Source organism: Pinus tabuliformis, chromosome X (genome assembly GCF_031772625.1).
Source record: "Pinus tabuliformis cultivar Carrire ecotype Pingquan chromosome X, CPIR1, whole genome shotgun sequence".
Classification (NCBI taxonomy): domain Eukaryota; kingdom Viridiplantae; phylum Streptophyta; class Pinopsida; order Pinales; family Pinaceae; genus Pinus; species Pinus tabuliformis.
The window spans coordinates 1120336243-1120352805 of NC_142308.1; the positions used below are offsets into that span (position 1 = coordinate 1120336243).

The 16563-nt window shown below is 38.5% G+C and overlaps 1 protein-coding gene across 3 annotated transcripts in view; it reads left to right on the forward strand.

The window, feature by feature from the left end:
- LOC149143759 (vacuolar protein sorting-associated protein 35B-like) overlaps nt 1–16563 on the forward strand; it is a 223208-nt gene that overhangs the window by 65646 nt on the left and 140999 nt on the right. The gene's annotated exons all lie outside the window — the stretch shown is intronic.

Here is a 16563-nt window from a genome sequence, read left to right on the forward strand (position 1 = left end):
GCACCAACCCTTCAATGTTCCAGGCACCAACCTGTTACCAAGCACCAACTTGGACTTTGGTGAGGCTCCGACCTCTAGGTCTTTGACCCTATCCTTCTCAAGGCTCCAACCTTGTGTTTAGAGGCACCAACCCTTAGGACACCAATCCTTTTGTCTTCCTTTAATAGAGAATGAGAGAAGTACTTACTTGACTGCCCTTGACATAATTCTTCATTGTTCAATCACTTTGCTTTACTGTGTTGACTTCAATCCAAGATCAGTGTGCTTCACTGTGTTGTCTTCAATTCCAAGATCGCTTTGCTTCACTGTGTTGTGTTTTATTACTGGGCTTCACTTTATCAATCCCACTGGTCAAGAGAGAGTTCTTCATTGTCTAAAGGAGGGTTCTACAAAACCACTGTGCCACTGTTCAAATGACACTACAGTCTAGTTCTTTACAGTCCAAGGAGATTTACTCTGATCTAATCTGAATACTGAGAGACAACCTTACTGCTAATTATTATGACATCTGAATGTTGCATGTAAAGCCCAAACCACAGTCCTAGAGCCGAGGTCTAGATTCACTGTTTAATGATCCGAATCATAGTTCACAGATACGAGTTCCTGTTCTCAACCAAAGATCCGAGTTTACGGTTCACAAAATCCGAGTTCCTTGTCACAGTTCTCCACCAAAGATCCGAGTTTACAGTTCACAAGGTCTGAGTTCTCAGTTCACAAGGTTTGAGTTCTCAGTTCACAAGATTTGAGTCACAGTTCTCAACCAAAAATCCGAGTTTAGTAAATAAGGAATAACCACAGTCCGAAGATACAAAGCCACCATTTGAAAGTGCAGAGACAGACCTGGGATATAGAGCCAAGGTATAGAGACACAAACTCGAGATATAGAGCCATAGATCCGAGGTACAATCCCTGCCTGTCACTGTAATAATCCTGATGGCCGAGAGATAGTCCACCAATCCAAACCAATTCGAGCTAGACACCGAGATATATTACTTCTTGTGTTATATTCTTCTTCCTGAAGATTCACAAGATGTGAACCTGTAGCTCGTTGTACTCCTTGTTGTGATCGAACTGGTGATGTAAGAATGAGAGCCGAGTTCGTTTTTATAGGCTTTTTCAAGGTGGAAACGAAGAGGCTAGATATAGGTTGTCTCACAATAAAAAATATTTTTTATATCTTAAAAATATAATTTTTATATCTTAAAAATTCATTTTCTCATCAACGATTTGGAGTTTCGGGGTGAGTAAAGGCTCATTGGAAAGAGGAAGAAATCCTCTTTCAGATGGTATGGAAATTATTATGAAGAGATGCCTCTAAGGTGGTGAAAAACATTTTTCTTTGTGACTGCCCTTGCATTATTTAGTGTAGAAGATGATTAGGACAATATGGTTTCTCTTGGAATAGTATGGCTTCGTCATAGTAGTTATGTTATCATGAAACTAGTGCAGTGATGGTGTAGTAATCAATAGGAGAGCTCATCAGGTATACATTTCATCAATGACAATTATTGACCAACAGTCTCCGCCTTTGTTCCACCATTCTCTCCCCCTTTGACATCAATGTCAAATGGGGTGCCCAAATACTCCCCCTATCAATCTGCGCCCTTCGTCATACTCCTCCCCCTGTCATAGTGCTCCTATTATTGTCAAAGTGATTACTTATTGTGATGCAAGGGCAATAAACCCCATCTTTTGGCGAAGATGTTCAAATGGTTCTCGTGGAAGGGGCTTTGTGAAGATATCTGCAATTTGCTCCTTTGTATTGATGTATTCCAACTTGATGTTTTGTTCAGCAACCTGTTCACAGAGAAAGTGATATTTGATTGGAATACATTTGGTCTTTGAGTGCATCACTGGATTCTTTGAGAGACTGATGGCACTAGTGTTGTCACAATAGATGGTGATTGGCTGTTTAGTTTCTATGTTGACATCCTTCAAAGCTTCCTTCATCCATAGTATTTGTGTACAACAATTTGCAACAACTATATATTCAGCTTCAGCTGTGGAAAGAGATATAGATGATTGCTTTTTGCTGAGCCAAGATACTAGACAATCTCCCATGAAGAATGCATTTCCGCTGGTACTTTTTCGATCATCCACGCTTCTAGCCCAATCAGCATCGGAGTAAGCTGTCACAGTAAGAGTTGAGCTTTTGGGATACCAAAGACCAAAATCAGAAGTACCTTTCAAGTATTTGAGAATTCTCTTCACAACTGCTAGATGGGATTATTTAGGAGCTGATTGAAATCTTGCCACCATTCCCACTGCTTGCATAATATCTGGTCTTGTAGCAGTTAAGTATAGGAGAGCTCCAATTATTGACCTGTAAAGAGTTGCATCTACAGAGGGAGAATCATCATCTTTGCTTAATTTGCAATCTGTGGTCATTGGTGTGCTCATGGGTGCACATTCTTCCATCCCATATCTTTTAAGCATGTCTTTAAGATATTTTGCTTGAGATATAAACATGCCTGTTGTAGTTTGAGATACTTGTAGTCCAAGGAAAGGAAGTAAGATAACTCACCACTCATCGACATTTCGAACCTTTTTGACATATTTTGTGCAAATTCATGGCTCATCTGATCATTATTGCTAGCAAAAATCAGATCATCAATGTATACAAGAGTGACCAATAATTTGTCCTTTTCCACCTTCATGTGGAGATTACTTCCTGCCACCCCCTTTTTGAAACCTTGTTGTAGATAGTGATCCAATTTTGCGTACCAAGCTCTAGGAGCTTGTTTCAATCCATACAATGCCTTGTTCAATTTGCACACAAAGTTTTTTTCTTCAGCTAGGTCAAACCCTTCTGGTTGCTCCATGTAGACTTCTTCCTTGAGTTCTCCATTCAGAAATGCTGATTTTACGTCCATCTGATAGACTTTGAATTCTTTTGAGTAGGGAAATGCCAAAAACATCCTTATGGCTTCCAATCAATCTACCAGTGCAAAGGTTTCTTCAAAGTCAATTCCTTCAATTTGTGAGTATCCCTTGCAAATGAGTCTTGCTTTATTTTTGGTTATTTGTCCATCCTCATTCATTTTGTTTTTGAACACCCATTTGGTTCCAATTATATTTTTATCTTTTAGATGAGGTACTAGCTCCCATGTCTCATTCTTCTCGATTTGAGACATTTCTTCTATTATGGCTTTTACCCAATGAGGATCCTTGCTTGAGTAAAATTTTCTGGTTCTATCATAGACAAGAGAGCAACATCATCTTTCCTTGGCGTATTTGTCATCCTTCTTGGGGTTTGTATTCCCTCTTCTACATTGCCAATAATTTGTTCTTCCGGATGATGTTTTTGGAGGAATTTCACTTTTGAAGGAGTTTGAGATGGTTCTTTTTGATTTTCTTGATCTTTTACCTCTTTTGCTGGCTCTTCTTCGAATTCTTCAAGGATAGGATTTTCTTCATGGACTTCAATATCTTTTTACTAGAAGAGCTTCATCAATTTTTATATCAATGCTTTCTACTACCTTTTGTAGTTGATTATTGTAGCATTTGTAAGCTTTGCTTCTTGTATAATATCCAAGGAATATTCCTTCATCAACCTGAGAATCAAATTTTCCTGGTGAGACATCATTGATCTTCATAAAACATTTGCTTTCAAAGACTCTAAAGTATTTTACTGAAGTAGGTCTCTCCCTTTCCATAGTTCGTATGGTGTCTTATCATTATTTGGTCTTAGTTGAGTTCGATTCAAGGTATAAACTGCCGTCCCCACCGCTTCTTTCCAAAACTTGGGCTACAAATCAGCTGCTAGTAGCATTGTTCTCGCCATCTCTTGTACAGTTCGGTTTCTTCTTTCTACTACTCCATTTTGTTTGGGAGTTCTAGCAACCGAGAGCTCTCTCTTGATTCCATGTACTTTACAGAATTCATCAAATTCTTTTGAAGTAAATTCTTATCTTCTATCTGTTCTAAGGTATTTAATCTTTGATTCTTTCTCATTCTCTACTATTTAAAATTCTTGAAACATTCAAATGCTTCGGATTTGAATTTTATAAAGTATACCCACATCATTCTAGTATAGTCATAAAAAATAAAGCAAAATACCTTTCGCCTTTTAGAGCTGAAGTTTGGGTTGGTACACATAAATTTGCATGTATGATCTCCAAGGGTTTTGATGTTGAGAACTCCTTAGTTTTGAAATAGGATCTAGTTTGCTTTCCATGTTGAGATGGGCCACACACAACTTGATCTGGCTTGATAATTTTTGGAATGTTCCTTACTGCATTATTTTTGCTGATATTAATCAAGTTATCAAAGCTTAGATGCCCCAATCGTTTGTGCCATAACCAACTTTCATATGTTTGACTTATATAGCATTTATCTTCTTGAATTTTGCTCAAAATGTATACATCGTCTGGTGTTCTTAATCCTTTTGCTACAAGTTCACCTGAGGAGGATTTTCTTATCTCGCAATCTTTCGTACTAAAGACAACCTTGTGTCCTTGGTCACAAATTTAGCTCACACTCAAAAGATTGTGTTTGAGTCCTTCCACCAGTAGTGCATTTTGGCCTTCTCCTTTTCCATTGACGAGAGCAACAATCCCTTTTCCAACAATCTTGGCAGATCCACTCCCAAAAGATACATTTCAATCCTTGTTGTTTAATGAGGTAAACTTCTTGTCTTCAACATCCACTATCCACGAACCATTGATTTTCACCACTATGAGCACAAAGAGCATGGCGACATCTATTTACAATGGGTTCCTCCCTTTTTAATCCTTTCTTCTTGAATGGACAATCTTGTTCATCATGACCATAATCATTACATAATGAGCAAATCTGATCATACTTAGCCAAGGGATCAAAAGAGTTGTAAGTCTTGATTTGCCCTTGTTCTTTGAGGCCAAGTGGCTTGCTTTCTTGAAGCGTTGTCCTTATGAGCCTTGCAATGCTTGGCTTGAAGACCAAAGTTTTTACAATAAAAACAATAACCAAGAAAGATTGTTTGGTACCTGTTAGAATAGCCTTGACTTGAAGTAGTATTCTTCCTTGGAGTTGCCCTTCCTTCATTCCTTGGATTGATAAAGGTGGACCTTTGTTCTTGGTGGAATGACTTCTCTTCTTTTGGATGACTAGAAAGAATGTCAACATAGCTTCTTTGGATTTCTTCATTCACATTCTCCTTTGTACTTGATGATTATCCTTTGAAATCAATCCCAGATTTGTCACATTGAGGTCTTTGAGTATTAAGGATGTTATCAAGTGTTTGAGAGCTCTGCCAACTCTTTTTAACTTGATCCAATTCTCTTCTTAGCGAAACAATTTCAGCTTAATGTTTTTCCCATATTTCTTCTTTCTCTTTTAGTTTATTGTTCAAGAAATCTTCCCTCCTTTTCTACTTTGAGAGAAATGATCTTCTTTCGTAATTTCTCATTTTCTTCAATGGTACTTATTAGTAACTCATCCACACTTCCTTCGCCTTCTTGTTTGGAGTCATCATTATTTGTAAATGCCATGAATACTTCTCTGCTTCCAACATATAGTCATTTTCCTCATCTGAATCATCGTCCTATCTTTTGTGAAAAGTGATATTTTTAGTTGATTTCTTCTTGGTGATCACGAATTCATCTTCATTAGTATCGTCTTGTTTGGAGAAGAAGTTCTTCTTGTTAGATCCTTTCTTTTTGAACATCCCCTTTTTGTATTCCTCCTCATCATCACTATCATATTTATGAGGACATTTTGCAGCATAATGGCCTATCCTCCCACATTTAAAACAAATGAGAGGATACTTACCTTTTAGCTTGGATCCTTTTCTTAGCTTTCGTACAAATTGTGCCAGTTCAGATTCAGTGTCAGAGTCGAAACTCCTGGTATTCCAATTCTTCCCCTTCTTTTTTGATTTTGAAGCTTTGAATGCTACTTCCTTGGAATTTGGGATCCCTTTTTCTCATTTCACAAACAATGAGAATTCCATTCATCCATTGTTAAAGTATCCAAATCCTTCATTTCTTCTATGGCACTTACTTTGGACTCGAATCTTTCTGGAAGAGATCTCAAGACTTTTTGAACAATTGTGCTTTCTGCAATATTTTCTTCTAAGCCTTTAAGTGAGTTGACGACTTAAGCCACTCGGAGAAAGAATGATGCAATATCTTCTTCGTCATCCATTTTAAGACTCTCAAATTGCCTTTTATGAGTTTGGAGCTTTGCCTTCTTAACTTTGGAGTCCCCATCATATAAAGCAATGAGCTTGTCCCACCTTTTTTTTGCAGAATCATATCCCATGACTTTTGTGAATTCAAAGTCAGTGATTCCACTAGTTATGGAATTTAGTGCTTTGGGATTTGCAATGTGAGCTTTCCTTCCAAAACAGATTGTGATACTTCAGGTCCAAGGGACATTAAATAGTAGGATATCCTCTTCTTCCAAAAACCAAAGTTTGTACCATCAAACAGGGGAATCTTTCCTGTCATTTCCTGATTCTTCATTGTGACCTAAGAGTCCTTCTTCCAACTGTTACGCTGATAATGAAGAAGGTGGCTCTGATTCCAATTGTTGGAAATACTGAGAGGGGGGTGAATCAATATTTCTTTTCAATTTTTATTTTTACCAGTTAGATTCTTCACAGTTATAATTAGAAAAAATGAACAATAATAGTTTTATTGAGAACAAGGGAGGACTTCATTCCTCTTTTTCAAATATTTGAGTACAATAATAATTTGAGGGCACCAACCCTTCAATGTTCCAAGCACCAACTTGGACTTTGGTGAGGCTCTGATCTCTAGCGCTTTGACCCTATCCTTTTCAAGGCTCCAACCTTGTGTTTAGATGCACCAACCCCTAGGACACCAATCCTTTTGTCTTCCTTTAATAGAGAATGAGAGAAGTACTTACTTGACTGCCCTTGACATAATTCTTCACTATTCAATCACTTTGCTTTATTGTGTTGACTTCAATCCAAGATCACTTTGCTTCATTGCGTTGTCTTCAATTCCAAGATCACTTTGCTTCACTTGAGCGCAAAGTCTTAGTCCTTTAGAAAATATTCATACATTGCATGGATTACCTTGGCTTCCCCATTTGATCCAGTTATGGATATAGTGTCCTCTATTCCTTTTCTTGGGTAAACACATTTACAAAGCTTGCGAAATCACAATTGTTTCGATCTAGGAGAAGGGTAATATACAATTGTGAGTTTAAAATAATCATAGTCTTAGTTTTCATCTCTTGTGTTGCTCCGCTGCGAGCAGGCCTGGATAGTACCCCGACGAAGTCACTATAGGAACACAAGCATTGTTTCGCTGCCAGTGAGCCTGGACAGTGCCCTGACGAAGTTACTTGCTTCACCTCTCTACGTAGGAAGCCTTTCTCTTCTTTCACTCTTTAGTTATTTTATTTATAGAACTGTGCGTAGGCACTTATTATTTCACTGGGGCGAAAGAGGTATCTCGACTTATTGAGAGCAGGAGAGGTTGTTCCTTCATAGATAGGTATATATACCTTTGATATTGGTTTGCTCGATATTAATTTTCCCCTTTCCCTTCCCTATTTGATTGGATCAGCATATAGAACACCATTCAATTATAATTCTGAGTTGAGGAAGGAGGATCCTAGAACAGATATGGGCGTCATGGTTCTGCTCAAAGCTTTCCGTTCGAATGGATCATATTTTCCATTTAGACATCATTGGGTTTTAAGTATATGTAAACCCAAGTAGAGAAGAGGATAACATACAAGCCAAGCATTGCTCGTCATCACAATCACCCTTTTCAAGTTTCGCCACATTGTCTTTTGAGCCAAACAAGAGCATATTTCATGCACAATCTTATTAAACAAAAGACGAAAGGAAAGACAACAAAACATGGAATCAAAATCAAACGAACAAAGAAAATGGAGGCTGAAACAAAAAGCAACACACGAGACAAAAGTAAGAAAACAAAAGAAAGACTACCAGAGAGCAAGTGTAGGATTAGTGCCAAAAAGGGAAACTAGAATGCAGCTAGACCCACTCCTAACCTAACCAGCTAGAAGGTTAGGGTGAAGTGTAATGAAATTTCCATTGTAACCAGCGTGACTGCTCCCAACTTGCAATCACAAAGATACGAGTGATTAAAACCGATATAAAGCAATGTGCAACGGAAAAGATAAGAGCTTGCATAACTTGCACAACAAATAAAAGGTCTTTGCGAAATGTAGAAATATGTGCCAAAACCATCAACCTTAACCGACCTGCCACCTTACCTTTTCGATGAGAAGAATAGTCAAAAAAACCTCAAAAGGTTCTTGTGAGTACATCTACACCTATATTGTCTTCCTTAGCAAACATTAGAGAAAACTGTAGCTTGTTATTAGCAAAAGGGCTTTGCTAAGTACGAGGCTTCCAACCAATCATAGGTTGGATCATAAAATTCAAAACCATCCTCTTGAAAACTTTGAAATCCTTGAGAAAATAATTTTCAATTAACGACATGGAATTGGGATGAGAACCTTGTAAGGGAAATTGAATCCGATCATGTCTAGACAGCTTGTCAAGATAGTGAGGACTTGACATAACCATCAGCGAAGGTTGAAGTGCCTCAACTGCCTGACAAGTCTCTAAATAGTAAGATGATGAACCAAAAGGATTGATTGACGCATAACAACTACCATTTGATATACTGGTGGGAAAATGGTTAGTTGAATAACAGTTACTAGCACCAACATCATGATCAAATAGACCGTTTAAAGCATAAGATTCTCGACTAGTAGACAACAAAGATAGATTAGTTTGAACAACTTTACAAATGCTTTGAACAATAGAATCATCTTCCTCATATGTTGAATGTGACAATCCATTTCCTTGTAACTGGTTACAAACTGAATCAACACCACAATCATTGAAAGAATTGAAAAGGAATGCTAGTATAACAAACACATGAAACCAATCAAGATACAATGGATGAAAAAGAGGAACTTGATTCATCAAATAACTCAAGCATTCACTAACACTCAAGAGGACATCTGGTGCCATGAAGAAAATTATTAGCATTATAACATTCACAAGAAAAATTAGGAGCTGGTTATTTTCAAAATAATTTGATAGGTATGCATCTTTCAACCAATGATAATCTTTAAAATGATCAGCTTCACAACTCTGTGTTTCCATGAGAGACATACATTCCAATCTCGAGTTTGATACAAGAGATTTGCATGAAGATGAACCAACTGAAACTGAATCTTGAAAGTCAACAAAGCTATATTCAAAATGCCACAAGTCTTTCAAGAAGGAATTTACATTCAATGAAACCATGCAAAAGAAAATTTTTTGCGACAAAATCCAGATTTGACTTAGTTCGGGGATCTTACTAGGATCGCGAGATCCTGACATAACCATCAACAGAAGTTGAAATGCCTCGATTTTCTGACAAGTCCCTGAACTTTCAAGGATTTAAGAATTGCATTTTGAAGATTGGATCAGATCATGCATGGTGTGTGGACAACTACTACCAGTAATTTCAATGAGACCACTACTACCAAGATGGTAACCACCTAGATCACTAATTCAATCAGATTTTACAACCTCAACTTAATATTACCCGGTCATAAAATTATTCTAATCAAACATCTAAGGATGGATAGATTGGATCAATCTCATGAGAAACTTGAACAAAAGAATTTTCTTCATGCAAGACCAGAAATGATAAGGAATGAAATGGATACTTGATATTAGATAATTTGATCGCTTCCTTCTTCATCATGGATGACCATATTACCTTGTGAGAACTCAGAATTTTGTTTGTCGGATGGGAGATCCAAAGAGAAAGACATATAAGCAATAGGACAAAATGAACAAGGAGTTGAAGAAGAAGCTTCCATGAGAAAATCTTCTTTCACTGAAACAAACTCTTGATCTAAATCTTTCAAATCAAAATTCGCTTGAGGAATTGAAAGATTGGTGGGTGCACTTGGGCATTCATCACCATGTACATCAACAAAATCATCATCATTAGAATGATGGCTGCCCAAGACTTTACTTGATTGATTAGGTAAATTGAGTTCTTTTGACTGATTACCGAGATTAGTAGACTCAATATCAGCTAAGAATGAAGAAACACCATCTTTACATAGAGGACATTGAAACAGAAAAGAAAGATCTAATGAATCCTCACCTTTCTACTCCTCCACCTGCGAAATGTGACTACCTTGCACCTGGTCACTAGTTTGATTTGGACAAGACTAATCAAGCGGATCAAAGGGCAAGGGATCATGAGAAAGAGATGATAGTGGATGACAGGTATTCAAATCAGATTGAGGACTGAAGTTATGAGTGTTAATATCTTCTTGAAAAGTGGAGGGATTAGTCTTCACCTTAGGCTCCATAAACCATTCCAAGGTTTCCTCCATCGGATTTGATTCATTGAAAGTGGATGAAGATTGAAGAGACAGATCAACAGTTAGACTCCCGAATTTCCCAACTTTAACATCACCACAAGGAGGTACCCAAATCAATACTGGAAAGGTAGGAGGACAAGGAACAAAAGGACTAGTAAGTTCTTCCTTTGAAATTAGGGGTGTCATGATTTACAAAAGTTGGGAGAGGAAAAACAAGAAGGGGTTTAGACTCACCACGTAAAGAGATTTGAACCAAACGCTCAAAATTTTGTTTAAAGAAATCTCTATTTGTATTTTCTTCAGGAAACCCATAACATAAGTGAAGAAATTGATTAGCAAAATCCTCATTTGATTCATTCGGGTACATTCTTGAATCTTAGTTGATTAATCCTTTCAAAAACATCCCGGTAATCAAACATATCAAAGGATTGATGAAGCTCCGTGAGGAATTGATCAAATGAATGAATGGAAGCAGATGGTAAGATATGACAGCAATAGTTAACTCGACCTTCAAGAGTGAGGAAGAAAAACACACAAGCAAGATCTTCACAATCAATTTCATAAGATTCACAAAACTTGAAAAATTAAAAGATATGCTCGGCTATGGATGTATCACCCTCACCATCAAACTTCAATTGAGACAAGTGATAAAGAGGTTCATCAGGGATTAAAATTTTACAAATGGATCTATTGGAAAAACACCCTGGAAGTATGATTTGAGGATGAGCCATTTAAGACTAGAGATTCAAAACAAACTCAACGGGCACAACTTGTCATCTGGCCCTCCTTCTAGCGCCAACTGTTGATGGTGTTGGAAATCCCTCAACCAAGGGGGTCTCCCTGATGTGAAGTCCCAATTAGACTTCACATCATTTGGAGTACAAGCCCCATCCAGAGTATCGACCCGACTACCATAACTCTTAAGGTTTGCCTTGGTTGCAATGAATAACACAAGAGAGTATACACATAACCTTTGAAATAACTTATAAGCAAGTAAATTGACATTGTGAAACACCGATTGGAATGTGTAAAGGGAGACTTTCACAAGAGGGAAGTAAAAGTTAATCTCTAGAAGGAAGGTAATAGTACTATCCTAAGAGAGGCACACGAGAGCAAGAAAAATTCGTTAGTTGTCTAGCGAGATAGTTCACATAGACACAACGAACATTAAAGCAAATACAACACATATTCACAAGTAAGTACCAAAGCCAATGAAATCGTTCAATTTCCTTAGTACATATGAACAAAACATATACCACAAACATCGAAAGAATAGTCTTACAATATTCATGATTTACGCATGAAAATGTGTCGGCTTAGCGAGCTTTTGATTATTAGGTGAAAGATCCCAGTACACAGTTACAATGGCAAGCCACTAGCTCCAATACTTGAACATTGAGTCACTGCTTGCTCATCCAAAGAATGATCTTCTTTCCTATGCCAAGCTAGAGAAGCCAAGGCTAGCTCTCCAAAAGCTTGAGCCTCTAAAAGCCCTTTGCTTGAGATACGAGGGTGTATTTATAACAAGAGGAATGGCCTTTCGTATCCCCATGACTCTTGAGCTTCCCTCATGACTCTTGGACTTTGAAGTGACTCTTGAACTTATACAAGACTCTTGGACTTTTCCTATGTGACTCTTTCGTTTACATGTGACTTTTCATAATCCACATGTGACTTTTGGACATCCATACATTTACATTTTGTCATTTTTGGAAATACATAATTACACTCCACATCATGTGGCAAGACTCATTGACACATATGACATTGTGATGACACTTGTACAAGCCATGACTTGGAAATGATGACATGGAACTTCATGATGATGTGGCATTGACAAGCTGCTCTTCTTGCTGCTTTCTTTGTATCTTCATGATAGATGCTGCATGTTCTTCCTCTTCCTCCTCCAAAAGGCTTGAAAATCTGGAGTCTTTTATGTGATCTGGATCTTATAACTTATATCACGATCTAGTGTCCCTCCATCATCGTGTTCAATGACCATCTTATCTTCCCAAATTCTCAAGTGTCTTTTAGCATAGTCTCCTTCACCTCCTCTTTGAGCAATCATCTTGTCATGTCAAGATATAGTACCTACAAGTGAAATCCACTCATGACAAGATGCCATTAGTTCAGAAGTCTCCTAGTCTAACTCTCTTCATGAAATCCATCAATTGACTTGGAACTAGTTACTGGATAGGGAGGAAGGTTCAGGGATTGCGCAATACGCAGTTCTAGAGGACATGGATGAGGGACTGATGAGTGCAACTGCACAATGCATAGCAACTTGAGGCCTGAGAAGCAAGACTGCGCAATCAAGGGTCACAGTGAGGCATGCTCGCCCACTGTAACTGCGCAATGCGCAATTCAGGAGAGAGAGAGAGAGAGTCTTCATAATTGTATTTGTCAAAAGAAATTTTATTATTAAAGAAAATGACTTATTAAAGCATGGGTTTCATGCTTGGGTCAATGTTTTCTAGTTCAAAGCCTCCATTGAAGGCTCCTAGGTTTTGTTTTGAGTCAATATAGTCATTATTACTTTTATTAGACCCTTGTTGGGCTTTTATATCATGTAAAAAGAATTATTTTCGCGTCAAAAGAGTTATTAGTCACCTCCACACCAAGTCAGCCGTCTCCCCATGAAGTTGACCTACATTAGGGAAATTCGACCCAACAAAAAGGCTATATATAGAGAGGCAACTCGACCTCAATTGACTTGGAACTAGTTACTGGATAGGGAGGAAGGTTCAGGGATTGCGCAATACGCAGTTCTAGAGGACATGGATGAGGGACTGATGAGTGCAACTGCACAATGCATAGCAACTGGAGGCCTGAGAAGCAAGACTGCGCAATCAAGGGTCACAATGAGGCAGGCTTGCCCACTGTAACTGCGCAATGCGCAATTCAGGAGAGAGAGAGAGAGTCTTCATAATTGTATTTGTCAAAAGAAATTTTATTATTAAAGAAAATGACTTATTAAAGCATGGGTTTCATGCTTGGGTCAATGTTTTCTAGTTCAAAGCCTCCATTGAAGGCTCCTAGGTTTTGTTTTGAGTCAATATAGTCATTATTACTTTTATTAGACCCTTGTTGGGCTTTTATATCATGTAAAAAGAATTATTTTCGAGTCAAAAAAGTTATTAGTCACCTCCACACCAAGTCGGCTGTCTCCCCATGAAGTCGACCTACATTAGGGAAATTCGACCCAACAAAAAGGCTATATATAGAGAGGCAACTCGACCTATTTGGAGTACTCACTCAACAAGTTCGATATACAAGAAAGAGAAGAAAAAAAAGAGAGCGAAGTCGCTGGAGAAGAAGCAAGAAGTTGGGAAGACCTAAATCAAGTTTTTGGGCAACCTTTCTCTCACACATTCGAAGTTTTTGGGTTGTCGCTGGGACCAAAATTTTGAATCTACTGCAGGTTCGGAATTCTGTTGGTGGGGGCCGAAAATCTGTAGCTGGGGGTCAAAATTTTGCATTGTAGCTGCCATTGGGAAGCTGTCACTTGGAGACTTTGACAGGGATCATCCATTGGAAGGAAGGGCTAACTTGGTGATTGGAGGAGGTCTTTGTCTAGGTGAATGGGTCTTGGATTGTCAAATCTTCATATGAATTTACTAGTGGAAGAGTTGGACTAGGCTTTCCCCTTGGAAGGGTTTTTCCCTAGCTGGGTGCCTACATCTTGTGTCTCTTGTTCTTGTGGTCTTGATATACATTTAATTTGGTAATTCCTTGATGAAAGACAAACTAATAAAGAAGTAAAAGAAGCCAACATAATTCACAAGTAATTATCAAGAAAGAGGAATCAAACCCTAATTCTTATAAGCATTGATTTCTCAACACTAGATAGTGAAAGAAAAGACCCTAAGGAAGGTGACATTGGACTAGGGGCACATGATAACCACCAAGGTGAAGTGGGGGCACAAGTACATAACCTATACTTGTTAATAATCCAATTTCAACCTGTGATCCATATTAAAATGCTGTAGGAATTTACAGTGTAAGTTCCTTACATAGAAAACCAAAGGACACCGCTCACAAACAGATCACAGATCAATACACCAGTATTCTTGACATGGTTAAAACCCTCAAAGAGGGAAACAGTCCACGGCCTGAGCCAACGCGGCCACTTCAGGCAATTTATTAATAAAAGAAAATTTACATTAGCTTCTCTCATGAACGGTCACCCTACAAATGACCCCCCATGCTCTTTAAATAGAGATCATGGACCAATCGGGTGCTAAGCCACGGATCAAGTGTCGGTAATACCGAGGAGAGAATGAATCGTCGGATCACTTCATGTCTAGAAGATATCGTGACCGTTGGATTGTAAGTTACAAATGTACATAGTAAAGAAACACACTTTACCTAACTCTACATAGACCAAGTTATACTTAACTATTTCCTATGTGTCGGAACATCCTAACATCCCCCCTTAAGAATGACTTGGGATAAGATTGAAGGATGTACAAATAAGACACAATAGGAGAAGGAAGGAGGCATTAGAGCCTATCCCCCCTTAGTGACAACTTCCTAAACTCCAACCATAAATCGAAGTTTAGTAAACTTCGCCTCTGTGAGAGCCTTTGTAAAGATGTCTACAACTTGATCATCGGTTGAACAATATTGCGCTTCAAGAACATGGTCATGAATGAGCTTTCTGATGAAGTGCATGTGTAGTTCAATGTGTTTGTTCGCTGATGTTGGACTGGCTTAACACTTGATTGTAGTTCAGTGTGTTTGCTGCGCATAGTTGAATGGCACTTTGATTGTTACACCAAAGTGTAGTCGGATGCTGCTGTTGAAAACCAAACTTTGACAGGATCTGACGAAGCCACATGGCTTCCTTACTAGCTTCTATGGTGCCACGATACTCTGCTTCTGCTGAAGAAAGAGAAATGGCACTTTGTTTCTTGCAAGCCCATGTAATAGGTCCAAAACCAAGAGTGAAGACATAACCTGCAGTAGACTTCCGATCATCAGGGTCACTAGCCCAATCAGAATCAGTGAAACCAACCAATAGAGGAGATGCTTCTGCACTATAATGAATCCCAAAATGAACTGTACCTCGAACATAACGAAGTATTCTTTTAGCTGCTTTCCAATGACTTTCATGTGGGTTTTGCATAAACCGAGTAATAAGGCCAACAACAAAGGAAAGGTCAGGATGGGTATGGGTTAGATACAAAAGTTTTCCTACAAGTTGACGGTATAAGGTAGCATCAACTTCGGGGGAAGTACAAGTGACTGAAATTTCGGCTCCAAAATGAAAGGGAGAAGGGGCTGGCTTACAGTCTTCCATGTGAAAGTGGCATAAAAGATCACAGGCATACTTGGACTGGGAAAGGGAAATACCTTCCTTGGATTGCAAGACTTGAAGACCAAGAAAATAATGCAAGTGTCCTAAGTCTGTCATTTCGAACTTCTTTTTAAGGCTGGACTTCACATGGTTTATAAGGTTGGGATCACTAACAATAAGGATAAGATCATCAACATAAAGAACAAGAATGATAAGAGACTTACCCACTTTCTTGGTGTAGACAATATTGTCAGAAGGACACCTAGAAAAGCCAGTATCTAAAAGAAAGCTATCCATTTTGGCATGCCAAGCCCGAGGGGCTTGCTTGAAACCATAAAGGGATTTCTTAAGCTGACATACAAGGCTGGAGTTTGTTTTTATAAAGTCAGTAGGTTGTTCCATATAGATTTCTTCATGCAAGTCCCCATGCAACAAGGCAGATTTAACATCCATCTGATGGACTTCCCATTTGAAAGAGGCAGCAAGGGAAAGAACAACGCGGATAAAGTTCATTTTGGCAATAGGGGAGAAGGTTACAGTATAGTCAATGCCTTCAACTTGTGAAAAACCCTTAGCAACAAGATGAACTTTATGTTTAACAACTTTTCCACTTGGTCCATACTTGGTCCTGTAAACCCATTTGCATCTAACAAGTTTTCGTCCCTTTGGAAGAGGAACAAGATCACATGTGTCATTTGTCAATAATGAATGATATTCTTCATTCATAGCTGCGTCCCAATCTGGATGGCTTGAAGTTTCTGCAAAGGTGTCATGATCATAATTCGCTGAAGCTTGAGCTAGTAAAGAAGAGGCTCTATCGAACTGAGAATGTGTACGTCGCTGATCTGTAGGATCACCTGCAAGAGCACCTTCTGCATCTCGAGTAGCACAAACCCATTTTGGACGTTGAGGAGTTGAAGTAGGATCCTGAGAAG